At 36.1% G+C, this 18,241-nt stretch overlaps 1 protein-coding gene and 3 non-coding genes across 4 annotated transcripts in view; all 4 read right to left on the bottom strand.

Annotated features, from left to right (window-relative positions):
• Window positions 1–18,241, bottom strand: part of LOC149690170 (gamma-aminobutyric acid receptor subunit beta-like) — a 124,711-nt gene that overhangs the window by 43,341 nt on the left and 63,129 nt on the right. The window lies entirely within an intron of this gene.
• On the bottom strand, window positions 1,266–1,338 carry TRNAV-CAC (transfer RNA valine (anticodon CAC)). The gene has a single exon. It is a non-coding gene; the product is annotated as a tRNA-Val (tRNA).
• TRNAV-CAC (transfer RNA valine (anticodon CAC)) lies at window positions 1,404–1,476 on the bottom strand. The gene has a single exon. It is a non-coding gene; the product is annotated as a tRNA-Val (tRNA).
• Window positions 1,542–1,614, bottom strand: TRNAV-CAC (transfer RNA valine (anticodon CAC)). The gene has a single exon. It is a non-coding gene; the product is annotated as a tRNA-Val (tRNA).

Below are 18,241 nucleotides of genomic sequence, written 5' to 3'. Positions count from 1 at the left end.
TTTAAGTAGTTGCAAATCCAAAAATTTTTTCGCCACTTGGAGATCAGTTCAAATAACAAGTTGGGAAACCAAAATAAACCTCTCCGAGCCGAGACGCAATGAAGAGGTTTTTCTTAAATTATTAAATAAATATTATTGAAATAATTTTAATCTTCATTAATTTACCTTAATTCTAGTTAAATCGTTTTAAGAAACTTTATTCCTAAATCATTTTAAACATAGCTAGCCTATTGTTGACGTTTGAGTTCAGGCATAAGTCATTTAACAAATTTTTGGGAATTTAGGGTATATAAGACAATTGATTCACAATAAATGATATATAAAAACGTCTTGGTTTGGACCAAGGCCGAAAAAACAAACGATATGTGTGAGGTTTATCAATTGACTGAAGTTCAGATATTGAATTTTTTTTCTAGTTACTTTTATCCACTCAATCCTTAATCAATATTTAATTCAATCAACTGATTTTACTGTTAATCGATCTAGTCCCTCTAAATTAATTGAAAAAATTACATATCTACGCTTTTTCAAGAACAATTACATTTTCCGAAAACATTTTATCATGAAATTAATTGTTCTTGAAAAAGCGTAGATATGTAATTTTTTCAATTAAATTAGAGGGACTAGATCGATTAACAGTAAAATCAGTTGATTGAATTAAATATTGATTAAGGATTGAGTGGATAAAAGTAACTAGAAAAAAATTTCAATATCTGAACTTCAGTCAATTGATAAACCTCACACATATCGTTTGTTTTTTCGGCCTTGGTCCAAACCAAGACGGTTTTATATAATATCTGTCACTTCAGTCTTAATGTAATTAAATTTTGAATAATTATGTTTGCTTTACCGTCATACATTTGCACTCTAAAATATAATGGTGCATTCAAACACCATATATGCTGTTTTTTCCAGTGCCAAAAAAGACATCATTTAGGGTGTACTTTAACCCCATTTCTATGATCAATTCACGCCATTTACTAATATTATTTGGAAGTATTAAGGAAATATTAGGCATTTAAGCACCATTTACTGTGGCTTTTAGCATCTTTTTTTTTTGACAATCTGTTGAACTTCTAATATTACTTAGTTTAATGGTTTTAAAAGTAGGGAAAAAGTATGCTACCTATGTCACATTATTAAACCAAGTGAAGTGAAATAATTGTTAAATATTTATTATAACCACTACACCACAGACACGTGGTAAGTCTAAGTTTTCCAAGAGATCTAACTAATTATTATGTCCAATCACGTTGGTTAAAACATGTATCTACCTGGGCTCGAACCTGGGACTTTCCGTGTGTGAAGCGGACGTGATAACCACTACACCATAGATACGTGGTAATACCGAGTTTTCCAAGAGATCTAGCTTATTCAAGCGCCCAATCACGATGGTCAAAACATGTATCTACCAGGGCTTGAACCTGGGACCTTCCGCGTGTGAAGCGGACGTGATAACCACTGCACCATAGATACGTGGTAGCACTGAGTTTTCCAAAAGATCTAGCTAATTCTTCTGTCCAATCACGATCATCAATACATGTATCTACCAGGGCTCGAACCTGGGACCTTCCGCGTGTGAAGCGGACGTGATAACCACCACGCTACAGATGCGCAATAACACAGAGTTTTCCAAGAGATCTAGCTAATTATTATGTCCAATCACGATGGTCAAAGCCGTACTTCTGTAATTAACTAAAATTAACATACTTAGACTTAATTGTTTTGATCAAACTGGCTGATAGCACACCCTGAATACTTAATTGTTAATTTAAGATAATTCCGAAAAGTATCTTCGCTGTAGTTTTTAAGTTATCGGTGGGGAAAGGTCACGAAAAACCCATGTTAATCTCCATAGGAAATTAGCAAAAGCGGGTGAATATTATTTTAACGTTACAAAACGGTATCAAGTCATATCTACAAGGGCCTACCGGCCCTGTAGAATAAGAAAACCAACAACTGCGTGAACCTTTGGTGGAAGCCCTGCCATTGGAAGGCTAAACGTTTCTCGTAACCCTTGTCGATCGCCGCGTACATCTTAATCCCAACGATGGGAGTAGAAGCCAAAAATTACTTTCTGCGAACAAATTTGCTCCGATTTCTCAACTGCGAACGCGGTGACAGACCCACGCACACAGATACCTCCAGTGTAATACCTCTCCGTGACGCCATCGTCACTCGGAGAGGTAAAAGACGCAACGAAAATATCGCGTTTGACAATTAAAATTAACGATATCGGTAGTGTGCGCACGAGATTTGCCAGCCATTTGCGAGTGCAATTCGGCAGCTTCTACAGCAGACTGAAACGCTTGTAGTTCTGTTCTATTCAGGTCACACAGTTCCAAACCTGAGATACTCTCACGGACTTCTAGCAACCTTGAATCGCAGTTAAAGTTAAGAAATGAAGGAGGAAATTTCTTTAGCCCCTTTACCGCACACTATCTATTCGCCAAAATGATGAAATTTATTTCCAAAAATAAACTGAACGCATCTTTAGCGAATATTCGAAACTTTTACCAACTTACACGAAGCTATACAATTTTGAATTTGGGATTGATTACATCCCAAACAGTCTCATCACTCTAGGGTTTAAGGCAAAACCAATTTTAGTTCAAAAGCTTAATATGTTTCTACATAGGTTAGTAATGATGTTTTGGAATATATACCTTCGGTGGCTTAATAATTACCTTCCGATCTACTGCTGATATATTTCTCGGTTCCACCTAGTTGAACAAACCCACTCCTTTTAACAAAATTGCCCAAGTGATTCGATATTTCACCTCAAATTGTCCAGTAGTTAACCCTCTTGGGATATTACGAACCCAAGGAGTAGGACACTTGGAAATATTCGCAGAAACTATTCCGGGCATAATATGAACTCTTACGACAAGTGTCCAAACCCTCCTTTGAACCAATCCTTCAGATAATTATTCCCAGGTGTATACAGTGAAACATCGATGTAAATCCTTTTTAGCTATAGCTACATAATCTAGGCCTAGGTCTACTACTAACTTTCAGGTTAGTTTAGTAGTCATATGAAGTCTTCGGCAGAGGTGGTTTACTTGGGTTCCAAAGTAATTAGAGCCAACCGCGATTAGTAGCGTTCCCAAAACCGATATAGAGCTTAAGGTTGCTTGAAATATGAGATACACCATATCCAATAAGGTAAATTTTCTATCGGGGAATTTTAGGCATGGTTCTTGCCTAATTTTCTAAAGTATATTTTGTTATCAAAGTGACCACAATGGTTTTGACTGAACTATAGAAATTACTAAGGTTCGACATACAGAAATAATGACTTAAGTTAAAGATGACTTTTAGACAGCTTAAATGAGTGTTGTGAGGTACAATACTAACCTTTCAAAAAGAAAAGAACATGTAAACTTTCCAACAAAATAATTTCGACACTTTCCCCAAATGACCACTCTCCATTATTAAAAAAATTAATCCTTCCGAAACGCGAATTGCTCTTTGGTTAGAATGACAACCCTAATCCTTTTTAATACTATCTCCAATACTGTATTTTTAGCTACATGTAGTGTAGCTTATTGGAATGTATTTTTGTGTGGTCTTGTGAATATGGTGTATATTTATCAGGAGATCAGATACAAGGATAACCAGGAGATTCGCGTAAGAAAAAGGTCCGCTATTATCTTGTATTGCACAATTATGTTCTATTTATATTCAATCCAAAGTTTCATCATAATGTCTGTGAGGATTAACATTATGAAGATTATTTTTAGAATTACGCAAGACACGTCACACGTAATCCTATTTTTACTTTAATCCAACTACATGTGGGAAGACGGAAATTTAGATGATGTCACTAAAATCGATCGAAACGCTGTTCAAACACCCACGTTTTATAGGTTATTACCCTTTCGGGGGTTTGAACCGTAATTTTTATAGCCAATTATAAATACGGAGTCCACGAGTGTACATTACGGAAGACGACATCCATTGAATTATGATTCAAATCTAGCGGAATTTCCCCAGCAATTTGAAGCATTTTAGTTTAAGAAGGAACGTATTTTAAGTTACTTTCTTCACCACTCCATCAGTAAACTGAAGCCCCTTCACCCCATCTAGCCGAGGAAAACAATTAAAGCCTTCCAAAGCTAAATACCCGTGTATAACTCGGCGTCAATTCTAAATTTTCGCCGTTGGATTGAAGAAGACTCGTAGAATGAACTTTATCCAGCATAACAGGGATTACTTTTCGATTCACTCTATGGACCTCAACCAAGCTAGCAAAGTTAGGAGACTATGGACAAGTTTTAGGCTAGAAAGGAAATGTGATGTGCTAAGAGGAGAAACTCGAAAACAGCTAGTACAGAAATAACAGGGTCTGACGTGGGAAGTAATTAAATTTGTCAATAAACTCTAGCTCCCACGTCTTTGAAGGCACAGCGCGTCAGAGGGCTCTCCCTTTCTCGCATTTGCTTTCTAGAAATGTTCTCCTTTTGTCCACCATCCGAATAATTTGGATACGGCTCACTGCTCTTTGACTACCGGCTGCTTTTCCTCATCACAAACTCTCTTTTACGCCTGAAATGAATGTATGAACAATCCAGGCTTAACTAAAAAGGGACGATATATGCAGGCCTAGATTTTTACTGTTACGATTAAACTGGTTCAAAGAATGGGAACCTTTCTTCTTGTAATATGCGACAGAGGAATCGAGAATAGATTTGCATTAGTTTAAAACGGTGCAAGCTACAAATGAGAAGATCTTTGCAGCAGCAAATAAACGTGGTTCTTAGTTGGAAATAGCAAGGCGTATTTGCGCTCGCAATTCCTCAATAAAGGCCCACACAGACTAGAAATCTTACGCTCACGTGGGTGAAGTCGCTTTGCTATGTTAATTGGACTGTTCACACGTATCAACGACTAGGTGGAAGGTTCGTTGGATTAGTATGAAAACTTTCGGTTTCGTCGGGCAGTGTCGAGATGGCAACACCTCGTTAGCGCCTTTTCATATCCATAGCTCATTCGATCATGCTTTATTGACACTGATACTGTGAGCTATGCATTTGCAGACGATATTTGAAAATTTTTAGGGTTCATGGCACTCTTGGCGGTATTTGCCATTTTGGATACTTAATTTTAGTATCGACGTGACCGAAACTAAATTAACTATAGGCGACCAACGGAAACGTAACACTCTGAAAGGGCCTTTACGATTTACAACATACGTCTTTATATATGAAATATTGTGATATTTTACTTTGGATAAAAATCCAGGGAAAAATCCTCAAAAAGCCCGAACTGTACCAAAAACAACGCCTACGACGTGCTCAATTATTGGTTATTGCTATTAAACTTTACTTTTTCTTAAACACGTGACAGATTGGGTATCTTCATTGTTTGCTGCTTTTAATTTTAGAAAATTGATTCTTTCTTTTTCCGGTTTACTAACAACTTTTTCGCAAACCAATTTTGTGTATTTCATTTGTGCAGAAAATTAACACATTGGTTATCAGTGAGCTCAGGACTACAACTAACGTTTTGTCAGAAAATATGATCTTCACTATGCCTACCTAGGAATGAATCATAAAAATGTGAAAAACCTCTTTTACAAAAAAAAGAATATTAACTCTTTATAATACCAAAAAATGTACCCTAAATCGCAAATCTAAACACAATTGGCCTCAACTACGAGAATCCTTTGGGTATTTCATCACCAGTGGTTTAGACTGACGCAAATAGAATTCAGATAAGATCTAAAGTTCTAATTCGATAATGTTTAAAACTCAGTGGCATAAAAAGGAAATACGCTGTAGAGAGGAACCTGTACAAATTTGTTCTGGTAAACTTCGGAAAATACCGGAGAGAATTTTGTTCCGAGCAGGAAAACGTTGATGATCGATTGTTCTATATCAGCGTTATTCCACGAGCAATTTGCAATACAGAAAGTATACTTGCGCTATACTCCTTAAAATAGCACTGGCAGAAATTGCATTAAATTTTTGAAGAATTGAAAGTGCTATTGCTCGAAAAACCAGAAGAACGTGCTTTCAAAAATATTGATTGCACTATAATAACATCTACGATTTAATACTGAAATAGACGTTCTGGTTCTCATATGCCAAAGAAAAAAACAGGAGTGCCATGGATGAGGGAAGGTTCTTTTGTGTTGGCTACTCCATAATCCAATTTTCTCCAAGGTAACATAAACCCCGTTGTAAATTACGGATGTGATGAAGTTATGTAAGGAAGTTTCCAGGGTGAGAAAATCATTACTTCATGAAAAAGTTCAGTGTGCTCAGCCAATAAGATGTTAGAAAATGCCCCCAATTCCTTAAGATAATCTTGTCTTTGAAATTAAAAACAAAATAAAATACTGAATCATAAAAGATCTTAAGCCGACAAGGAAATTCATAATTACCACTAATGATCCGCGTAAACTTACGAGCTTGTATAGAACTTATAAATTTGTTTATTAAAGAATTTAAATAAGAAAATTTTTTCGACATTTAATTTAGACAAAAATACACGATGAACTAAAATTGCAATTTGACCAAGCATGAAATTTTTAAGAAAGGATTGTTCTTCATTTAAATAAAAATAAAAAACTTTCTCGATGTTTTATGTTCTCTGATAATAGAAAAAAACCTAAGCCTTTTTGTGGGTTTATCATATATTTACTTCCGCGTATTATATCCGGTGTTACGTTACAAGCTAAGCAAAAGAATCTAATTATGGGAACCAAAGCTGCACGAGATACTAAAACAGGCTCCAATCTTAATATCATTTTCAAAAGGGAAGGAGCTTAACTCATTACACGAGCATACATTTTATCCGATCAAGTTTCTTTAGCATTTCTCCATACCTACGCATCAAAAGAGGTTCTGGTTTTTCCCTTAGTCTCTAGATGGATTTTCACTTGAAAATATTTTGTGTACAGTTTATTGCAGAAAATGTTTTGTTATATGTAAGTGTAATAATGTTTTGAAGTTTCTAATACTGGTTACTATATTTTAACTTATTTGGTAAGGAAAAATGGTTTTTAGACTTGCGTCGACCTAAAAAAAATGCATTGTTAGGAACTAAAGCTGTTGGACTTCTATTGATATTATCAGCAAGAAATTTTATACTTGTACCGATCAGTATGGATAATTAAGAATAACTATAGGGATTTGGCGCAATGTTATCGGTCTAATAACTATAGGGATTTGGCGCAATGTTATCGGTCTAATAACTATAGGGATTTGGCGCAATGTTATCGGTCTAATAACTATAGGGATTTGGCGCAATGTTATCGGTCTAATAACTATAGGGATTTGGCGCAATGTTATCGGTCTAATAACTATAGGGATTTGGCGCAATGTTATCGGTCTAATAACTATAGGGATTTGGCGCAATGTTATCGGTCTAATAACTATAGGGATTTGGCGCAATGTTATCGGTCTAATAACTATAGGGATTTGGCGCAATGTTATCGGTCTAATAACTATAGGGATTTGGCGCAATGTTATCGGTCTAATAACTATAGGGATTTGGCGCAATGTTATCGGTCTAATAACTATAGGGATTTGGCGCAATGTTATCGGTCTAATAACTATAGGGATTTGGCGCAATGTTATCGGTCTAATAACTATAGGGATTTGGCGCAATGTTATCGGTCTAATAACTATAGGGATTTGGCGCAATGTTATCGGTCTAATAACTATAGGGATTTGGCGCAATGTTATCGGTCTAATAACTATAGGGATTTGGCGCAATGTTATCGGTCTAATAACTATAGGGATTTGGCGCAATGTTATCGGTCTAATAACTATAGGGATTTGGCGCAATGTTATCGGTCTAATAACTATAGGGATTTGGCGCAATGTTATCGGTCTAATAACTATAGGGATTTGGCGAAATGTTATCGGTCTAATAACTATAGGGATTTGGCGAAATGTTATCGGTCTAATAACTATAAGGATTTGGCGAAATGTTATCGGTCTAATAACTATAAGGATTTGGCGAAATGTTATCGGTCTAATAAGTATAAGGATTTGGCGAAATGTTATCGGTCTAATAACTATAAGTATTTTGCGAAATGTTATCGGTCTAATAACTATAAGGATTTGGCGAAATGTTATCGGTCTAATAACTATAAGGATTTGGCGAAATGTTATCGGTCTAATAACTATAAGGATTTGGCGAAATGTTATCGGTCTAATAACTATAAGGATTTTGCGAAATGTTATCGGTTTAATAACTATAAGGATTTTGCGAAATGTTATGGGTCTAATAACTATAAGGATTTTGCGAAATGTTATCGGTCTAATAACTATAAGTATTTTGCGAAATATTATCGGTCTAATAACTATTAGGATTTTGCGAAATGTTATCGGTCTAATAACTATTAGGATTTTGCGAAATGTTATCGGTCTAATAACTATTAGGATTTTGCGAAATGTTATCGGTCTAATAACTATAAGGATTTGGCGAAATGTTATCGGTCTAATAACTATAAGGATTTGGCGAAATGTTATCGGTCTAATAACTATAAGGATTTGGCGAAATGTTATCGGTCTAATAACAATAAGGATTTAGCGAAATGTTATCGGTCTAATAACTATAAGGATTTGGCGGAAAGTTATCGGTCTAATAACTATAAGGATTTGGCGAAAAGTTATCGGTCTAATAACTATAAGGATTTGGCGAAAAGTTATCGGTCTAATAACTATAAGTATTTTGCGAAATGTTATCGGTTTAATAACTATAAGTATTTTGCGAAATGTTATCGGAATAATAACTATAAGTATTTTGCGAAATGTTATCGGTCTAATAACTATAAGTATTTTGCGAAATGTTATCGGTTTAATAACTATAAGGATTTTGCGAAATGTTATGGGTCTAATAACTATAAGGATTTTGCAAAATGTTATCGGTCTAATAACTATAAGTATTTTGCGAAATATTATCGGTCTAATAACTATTAGGATTTTGCGAAATGTTATCGGTCTAATAACTATAAGGATTTGCGAAATCTCATCGGTCTAGTAAGTAAGAATTTCTGAAATTTTATCTGTCTCGTAACTAAGGATTTGCGAAATTTTATCTGTCTCGTAACTAAGGATTTGCGAAATTTTATCTGTCTCGTAACTAAGGATTTGCGAAATTTTATCTGTCTCGTAACTAAGGATTTGCGAAATTTTATCTGTCTCGTAACTAAGGATTTGCGAAATTTTATCTGTCTCGTAACTAAGGATTTGTGAAATTTTATCGGTCTCGTAACTAAGGATTTGTGAAATTTTATCGGTCTCGTAACTAAGGATTTGTGAAATTTTATCGATCTACTAATTAAAGATTTGTGCAATTTTATCTGTATAGTAACGAAGGCTTTTGGATCTATGAAGGACTTCTGAACTAAAAAGGTTTTTTATTGGGCAAGGAATTTTTTTATAAATTTCACTATAAGCAAAACGGATTTTTACCTCTCCGAGTGACGTATGTCACGGAGAGGTATTACACCGGCCGTGTCTGTCTGTGTGTCTGTGTGTCTGTCTGTGTGTCTGTGTGTCTGTCTGTCTGTCAGACCCCACGTGACCGCGTTCGCAATTTACAAATCGGAGCAAACAAATACCCGATTTCCGGAACGCGTTCGCGGTTCACGGAAATTTGGTCATTCATCTACCAACACCAGTCTTTACTAACTGGCTTCTAAGGACCACAATCTGCTAGTCTTTGTCCATCCCACATGGACACTAGTCTGTACGTGCTTGCTTCCAAGCACCACCAACTTCTGTTCTTCGTCAATTTCACTTTGACTCCAGCTTCTATGCACCACCATCTTCTGTTCTTCGTCAATTCCACATTGACACCAGCTTCTATACACTACCATCTTCTGTTCTTCGTCAATTCCACATTGACACCAGCTTCTATGCACCACCATCTTCTGTTCTTCGTCAATTCCACATTGACACCAGCTTCTATGCACCACCATCTTCAGGTCTTTTGTCCATTCCACATGGACGCCGGTCAGTACATTCTGGCTTCTTTTCCACCGTCATCGTTTGGTTTCAAGATATACGCGGCGAGCGGCTAGGGTTACGAGAAACGTCTAGCCTCCCAATGGCAGGGCTTCCACCATCGGTTCACGCGAATGCGTTTTTATCTATTATTTGGTTTTAAGATATACGCGGCGATCAGCTAGGGTTACGAGAAACGTCTAGCCTCCCAATGGCAGGGCTTCCACCAAAGGTTCACGCGAATGCGTTTTTATCTATTATTATAATGGAATCGAAACGTATATATACCCCAAAATTTGAAGAAAGCGGGCAAGAAGGGTACCCTTCACTTTAAACGTCAATATTAGCAAAGTTTCGAAAGATAATAGGAACAACTTTATTTTAAACGATTTAACTATTTTTAAAGTTATTTACTGGCGATTAAAATAATTAAAAATAATTATATTTATTTAAATATTAAAGATAAACCCAAGTACCGAAGTCGTTAAATCATTGCCTCCTATATCTATCAAGGCCCGTGCATTGCGTTATATTTCCTACATTGCCTCCTGTATCTATCAAGGCCCATGCATTGTGATATATTTCCTTCATTGCCTCCAATATCTATCGAGGCCCGTGCATTGCGATATATTTTTGAGAACAACAACCAAAATGGGAAGCTCCTCTCAGAACCATAATAATTTGTTTTCTCAGTTATATGAAATGAAAATATGGATAATATTTTCGGCAATTCGATTTGAATGGCTCTTTCTGATGTATCATTCTCTCAGCACTGTTCATAATGGACAGGAACGTAGAGATTCGAGACACTAGGAATTACGATAGTGTTTCAAATCCTCTGTATTGAGGGCTTAAAGGCTTGGAGTGAGTCGAAAGATAAATACACATCCTATTTTTTAGTTGTACCATGCGTACCACAATGTTGCCAGGCGTTTATTGAAGGATGCTTGGGTACTTGGTACAGACTGTTACGTCTACCAAGTTTCCTAGCATCCAAGAATAAATAGGATTCATAGAAGCCAGTGTTAAGGGCATGTCATGGGTCAAGTCGTTAAATATATCGGCGCAGTTAAATAGCTGATGGCATTATTTTATCCACTTTCCCATTGCCTTCGAGTGGAAGTTCAACTTTGGCACGGACGACAGATGGCGCTCTTAAACTTCTACCCCCAAAAATCGTTGTTGTCTGCTCGTTTTCCCCTTCCGCGTTTTTTCGTTATAAACTTATGATTTAACGAACTGTTAAGATAAAATTTCATATTTCCTAAGACAGATAAGCTTCTACTCCTTTCATATTACTCCCAGTTAGATTTAATGCTTAAAAAATATATTTTCAATAAAAACACCGCTTCCACTAGTGGATTTATACTCCTTGTTAGATTAGTGTAGGTGTAGAGAGTAATCATTACAAACGCTAAAAAATATATTTTCAAAAATGAAGAACATAGAACATTTATTCTACATCAAAAAATATTTTGGTGGTAAGATTGCTTTAGAAAAATTCAAACGGCTAGATATTGGTAAAAAAAGACGTGTAAGCTATTTGTAGATGAGATAATTGTTTTACATGTTTTAAATGAGACTAAAACTTCCACTATTGTGTCTAAAAAAGTGTTGGCCATGTATATTTTTTAAATATGACGGAATTGCGGTTGATATGATAGCGCCCTATTTGCGAAAAAAACCTTTTTTTAAACAGTTGAATCATTCTTTGATAGAATTTCGAAGGAAGAAGTTAAGTGTTAGATTTGCTCGATTAATTTTGTTCGGCAAATAATATAATTAAGCCTTACGTATTACTGAAGGAGATTGATTTTGCCAACCTTTGTGAGTATTTAACTGTTTAATAATTATTTTGGTTAAGTGGGAGCCTAGCTTATGTGTGATTGGGTTGTGGCTTCCATGATTTGGGCACATTTGCTTTTTGTGTGGCGAGGTATGATTCAGCTTTGATATGGACAAATGTTACAAATCATACTGGTAGACTAAGAATGCGGTTGAGGTATAGCGAGAGAGTAGAGTTTCCACAGCAATTGAGAGATATTGAAAAGGCTTGAACAATAGACTATTTTAAAATTCAATTCCTGCACTTGCAAAGAATTAAAAAAAGCGATAGATGCATATATTTAGGTTGTTTAAGGGGTAGTGATAGTCATCTCCACTCGGAGAGGTAATATTTTGGCTTTCCCAACTTGTTTTTTATCTCATTTAGTGTCCCGTACAAAAATTTTAAGCTGTAATTCATCTGCATACGCGCTTTTTTATCGCTACCACGCTGTAATAGGTATACATTAAGGCTACATTTTCTGCAGCTCGAAAAACGCGAAAATTTCACAGAAATTCTAGAACTACAAATTGTCTGCCGTTTCTACATTTTCTGTTTATTAACTGTTAATTGTCTGTACTGGCAGAAATATGCAGCGCGATTCTGCAAACGCGATGCAAAAGTAGAAATACCAGCTGCTAGTTTAAAACTGTAATTTGACCGTTTTTATAGACATGTTACAGGTCTGCAAAGATGATAGAAAAGTAGAAATCCAGCTGCTAATTTAAAACTACAATTTGACCACATTTATAGACATGTTACAGGTCTGCAAATATGATGGAAAAGTAGAAATGCAACTGCTAATTTAGATCTGTAATTTGACCATTTTTATAGACATGTTACAGGTCTGAAAAAGTGATAGAAAAGTAGAAATCCAGCTGCTAGTTTAAAACTGTAATTTGACCACAATTATGGACATGTTACAGATCTGAAAAAGTGATGGAAAAGTAGAAATCCAGCTGCCAATTTAAAACTGTAATTTGACCATTTATATAGACTTTTTACAGGTCTGCAAAAGTGATGGAACAGTAGATATCCAGCTGCCAATTTAAAACTGCAATTTGATCACATTTATACACATGTTACAGGTCTGCAAAAGTTATGGGAAAGTTGAAATCTAGCTTCCAATTTAAAACTGTAACTATTCCACATTTATAGACATATTGCAGGTATTCAAAAGTAGAATTTCCTACTTTTAAATACCTGCAATATCTCTCTAAATGTGGTCAAATTACTGTTTTAAATTGGCAGCTGAATTTCTACTTTTCCATCATTTTTGCAGACCTGTAACATGTCTATAAATGTAGTCAAATTGCTTTTAAATTAGCAGCTGCATTTCTACTTTTTCATCACTTTTACAGACCTGTAACATGTCTTTAAATGTAGTCAAATTGCAGTTTTAAATTAGCAGCTGGATTTTTACTTTTCTATCACTTTTGCAAACCTGTAACATGTCTATAAAAATGGTCAAATTACAGCTCTAAATTGGCAGCTGCATTTCTGCTTTTCCATCACTTTTCAGATCTGTAACATGTCTATAAATGTGGTAGAATTGCAGTTTCAAATTAGCAGCTGGATTTCTACTTTTCTATCACTTTTGCAGACCTGTAACATATTAAAATGGTCAAATTACAGTTCTAAATTAGCAGCTGGATTTCTACTTTTCCATCACTTTTGCAGACCTGTAACTTGTCTATAAAAACGGTCAAATTACAGTTTTAAACTTAAACTGGTATTTCTACTTTTGCATAGCGTTTGCAGAATTGCGCTGCATATTTCTGCCAGGCTAGACAGATAACAGTTAACAAACAGAAAGTGTAGAAACGGCAGTCAATTTGTAGTTCTAGAATTGCTGTGAAATTTTCCCGTTTTTTTGAGCTGCAGAAATATATCCTTAATGTATACCTATTACAGCGTGGTAGCGATAAAAAAGCGCGTATGCAGATGAATTACAGCTTAAAATTTTTGTACGGGAAGTCAACTCCGAGCGCACCCTAAATGTTTATCTGCTTCTGTTAGGCATTAATATTACAGCTTTTTTATCTATACTTTGAATAAAAAATTGGTTAGGCCTAAAAAGACATCTTAAAAAAGCTTTACTCATTCATCTCAATAAGATCTTTTGATCTAATACTGTCACGGCTCGATCCTAAAAATATTTAAACCACCATAAAAGATAGAAAATTTAAACATTTTTTGGTCATAAAAGGGCCAGAATTGCATATACAGTTATCATAAGTTTATCAGATATGTTTCAATAATTATGACACTGCCTATACTTCGTAATGCTAGAGACTTACTGAGAGCTAGTTCGAGAATGACGCGAGAATTGAATACACTCGGTTTTGCAGTCCAACTTCACCGATTAAGACAAGATCTACTATCACCATGGCGCTCGAAATGTGAAGGACATTGCGAACCAAAGTACTTTAGCGCTATCATATAAGTTTACAGGAGTTTTCCTGGTTGCGGATAGACGTAAAACAAGCCTGTCGGGACCCTTCCCTTCAGTTGCAATCGGTTTTTAGCTACAAGTTTTAAAGACTTTTTCGATTATGTTCTGTGAGTGTGTATGTTGTGGATGTTAGATAGACGAAAAGACCTTTTTAGCTAGATGTGGTAAGAACTTAATGTACATGTACCTAAACAGTTGGACCATCTCAGACATTACTTTAGCAAGTCAGAAAATCGTGTATTCAGATGTATTACAGCTTAATATTTTTGTAAGAGATGAGTACAAGTTGGGAATCCAAAATAAACCTCTCCAAGTTGAGACGCAATTTAGAGGCTATTTTTAAATATTTAAAAAAATATAATGAATATTTATTAATTTAATCGTCATTAATTTACCTTAATTCTAGTTAAATCGTTTTAAGGAATTTTATTCCTAAAATAATTTTAAACATAGCTATTGTTGACGTTTGAACTCAAGCGTAAGCCTCTTTAAATTTTTTTGGAAATTTAGGGTAAATAAGGCGACTGATTCACAATAATTGATAGGAAAACCCGCAATGACCCTGCAAAGCATCTGAAACGCGCCTGCAATGATCCTGCAAAGAACCTGAAATGCACCTGCAATTATCCCACAAAGTATCTGAAATGCACCTGCAATGATCCTGCAAAGAATCTGAAATGCACCTGCAATGATCCTGCGAAGTATCTGAAACGCATTTGAAATTATTCCACAAAGTATCTAAATCGCACCTGCAATGATCCTACAAAGAATCTGAATCGCGGCTGCAATGACCCTGCAAAGTATCTGAAACGCACCTGCAATTATCCTACAAAGTATCCGAAACGCACCTGCAATTATCCTACAAAGTATATGAAAAGAGCCTACAATTAATCTAAAAAGTATCTGAAACGCGCCTGCAATTATCCTAAAGAGTATCTGAAATGCACCTGCAATGATCCTGCGAAGTATCTGAAACGCGCCTGCAATGATCCTACAAAGTATCTGAAAAGCACCTGCAATGATCCTACAAAGCATCTGAAACGCGCCTATAATGATCCTGAAAAGTATCTGAAACGCGCCTGCAATGATCCTGAAAAGTATATGAAAAGCGCCTGACATTATCCTACAAAGTATATGAAATGCTCCTGCAATTATCCTAAAAATATCTGAAAAGTACCTGCAATTATCCTACAAAGTATCTGAAACGCGCCTGTAATTTTCCTACAAAGTATCTGAAATGCGGCTGCAATGATCCTAAAAATTATCTGAAAAGCACCTGCAATGATCCTACAAAGCATCTGAAACGCGCCTATAATGATCCTGAAAAGTATCTGAAACGCGACTGCAATGTGCCTACAAAGTATATGAAAAGCGTCTGCAATTATCCTAAAAAGTATCTGAAACGCGCCTGCAATTTTCCTACAAAGTATATGAAACGCGCCTGCAATTATCCTAAAAAGTATATAAAACGCGCCTGCAATTTTCCTACAAAGTATATGAAACGCGCCTGCAATTATCCTACAAAGAATATGAAACGCACCTACAATAATCCTGCAAAGTATCTGAAACGCTCCCACAATAATCCTGCAAAGTATCTGAAACGCGCCTGCAATGATCCTAAAAATTATCTGGAAAGCACCTGCCATTATCCTAAAAAAGTATCTGAAACGCGCCTGCAATGATCCTGAAAAGTATCTGAAACGCGCCTGCAATTTTCCTACAAAGTATATGAAACGCTCCTGAAATTATCCTGAAAAGTATCTGAAACGCGCCTGCAATTTTCCTACAAAGTATATGAAACGCTCCTGAAATTATCCTGAAAAGTATCTGAAATGCGCCTGCAATTATCCTACAAGGTATCTGAAACGCGCCAGTAATTATCCTAAAAAGTATCTGAAAAGTACCTGCAATTATCGTACGAATTAAAGTATCTGAAACGCGCCTGTAATGGTCCTTAAAAGTATCTGAAACGCGGCTGCAATGATCCTGCAAAGTATTTGAAACGCGGCTGCAATTATCCTACAAATTATCTGAAACGCGGCTGCAATGACCCTGCAAAGTATCTGAAACGCGCCTGCAATGATCCTACAAAGTATCTGAAACGCGCCTGCAATTATCCTACAAAGTTTCTGAAACGCATCTGCAATTATCCTACAAAGAATATGAAACGCACCTACAATGATCCTGCAAAGTATCTGAAACACACCTGCAACTATCCGACAAAGAATCGGAAATGCACCTGCAATTATCCTACAAAGTATCTGAAACGCGCCTGCAATGATCCAATAAAGTATCATAAACGCGCCTGCAATGATCCAAAAAAGTATCTGAAACGCGCCTGCAATTTTCCTACAAAGTATATGAAACGCGCCTGCAATTTTCCTACAAAGTATATGAAACGCGCCTGCAATGATCCTGAAAAGTATATAAAACGCGCCTATAATGGTCCTGAAAATTATATGAAACGCTCCTGCAATTATCCTACAAAGTATCTGAAACGCGCCTGTAATGATCCTGAAAAGTATCTGAAACGCGCCTGCAATTATCCTAAAAAGTATCCGAAACACGCCTGCCATTATCCTAGAAACTTAGCAATTTCTGACTGTAACATGCATACAATATATGTATATATATCTATATAAGGTACAGTACCTGTAATGAGCCTACAAACATCCTGATTTCTTACGGTAGTTACTATTTCCCATCTGTTTTCTAGCTGTAAGGTAGCTATTTTATGACTCTAGAGTAGCTAGATTTTGTATACTGCTGTACTGAGTTTTCCAACGGAAGATATTTTTTCTGCAAAACGTCTAAAATGTTCTGCATTGCTCTCTGGAATGCATCTTAATTTTGTCTGAAGTTGAACCTTTTTCAGGTTTATTCCAGTATTTTTCCAGAATATTCCAGTTTATTTGCAATATATTGCAGATTCTAAAAAATCTAATTAACAGCAAAATGCAGCCGTAAATTTTTGTACGGGTGGTTTCGTTCTTCAAGGCGTTTCATATTCTCTTCTAAACATTGACAAATGAAATCAAGCCCCTATAGGGTTTAATCTTCATAGGAGAGTTTTTTTTACAACAAGACCAGAAAAAAATCCTAGAACATTACATCTCGTTTAACGCGTCCTTGTTGTATTGTTAGCAGAAGAAGCATCGGTGTTCCAGCCCCCTTGTACTAACTAGTATACCAAAGCTCCATTCAATGGCAACGCGGCGGTGCCCCTTTTGTGTTGATTTTGAGGCTACTTAATTCAATTAGGCCTCGTTCGAAAGAGAGGGGCGCGGAAAAATCTTGGGAAAAGTTAGATCTGTTTGTGTACGAAATCTAATTAGCAGACGCCCAGAGTAAAATTAGCCCCACTACCGGATGGCGGTGTTAAAATCCACAGTCTTCGTAAGACTCGCCTCCGTGTATAATCAAGCCTTGCTAGAACCGAAAGGACACTGAAGTACATAAAATAAAGTAATTGAGGTATCGCTTACTCGTAAATGAAACACTTGCACTCGTGTTAGTTGCGATTATTTATTTTATTTGTTATTTTATTAATGTTCTTCAGGTATTCAGTATAGGTTAGCGTCAAGAAGTGATATTTAGTTTATTAGGGAGAAGGTATAAGATGCCTAAGTATTCGCACGCCACAGTCCCAGTCCCCTTTTCAAAATACAAGGAGGGACGTAAAAGGAGGCCGAGCTATTTCGCCTCTCCTCCGTCGGAAAATTCGTAATTTTCGTCATTCGCCTCGCGCTGACGTGAGTTTTCAAGAACCAATGAGATGCTGGTTGTAGTTTAGAGGCGGGGATTAACTCCGGACCTACGCTTGGACTGGAAATAAAGCTAGAAATGTGGCGAATTTATACCTTCTCCCTAGTAAACTAGATATCACAGCTTGTTAACGTTATATAACTATCCCTTTTCGCGAATTTTGGTTCAGTAAGCAAAGATCTCTAGGCCTAATTTTTGTGTCTTAAGAATTCCCTTGACGCGTTTTCAAAA

This window comes from Phalangium opilio, unplaced genomic scaffold (genome assembly GCF_054372755.1).
Source record: "Phalangium opilio isolate 3A_F unplaced genomic scaffold, DU_Popi_V2 ptg000031l_1, whole genome shotgun sequence".
NCBI classification, from domain to species: domain Eukaryota; kingdom Metazoa; phylum Arthropoda; class Arachnida; order Opiliones; family Phalangiidae; genus Phalangium; species Phalangium opilio.
The sequence above is the reverse complement of the archived record's forward strand: the minus strand, read 5'-3'. Positions and strand labels throughout refer to the sequence as shown.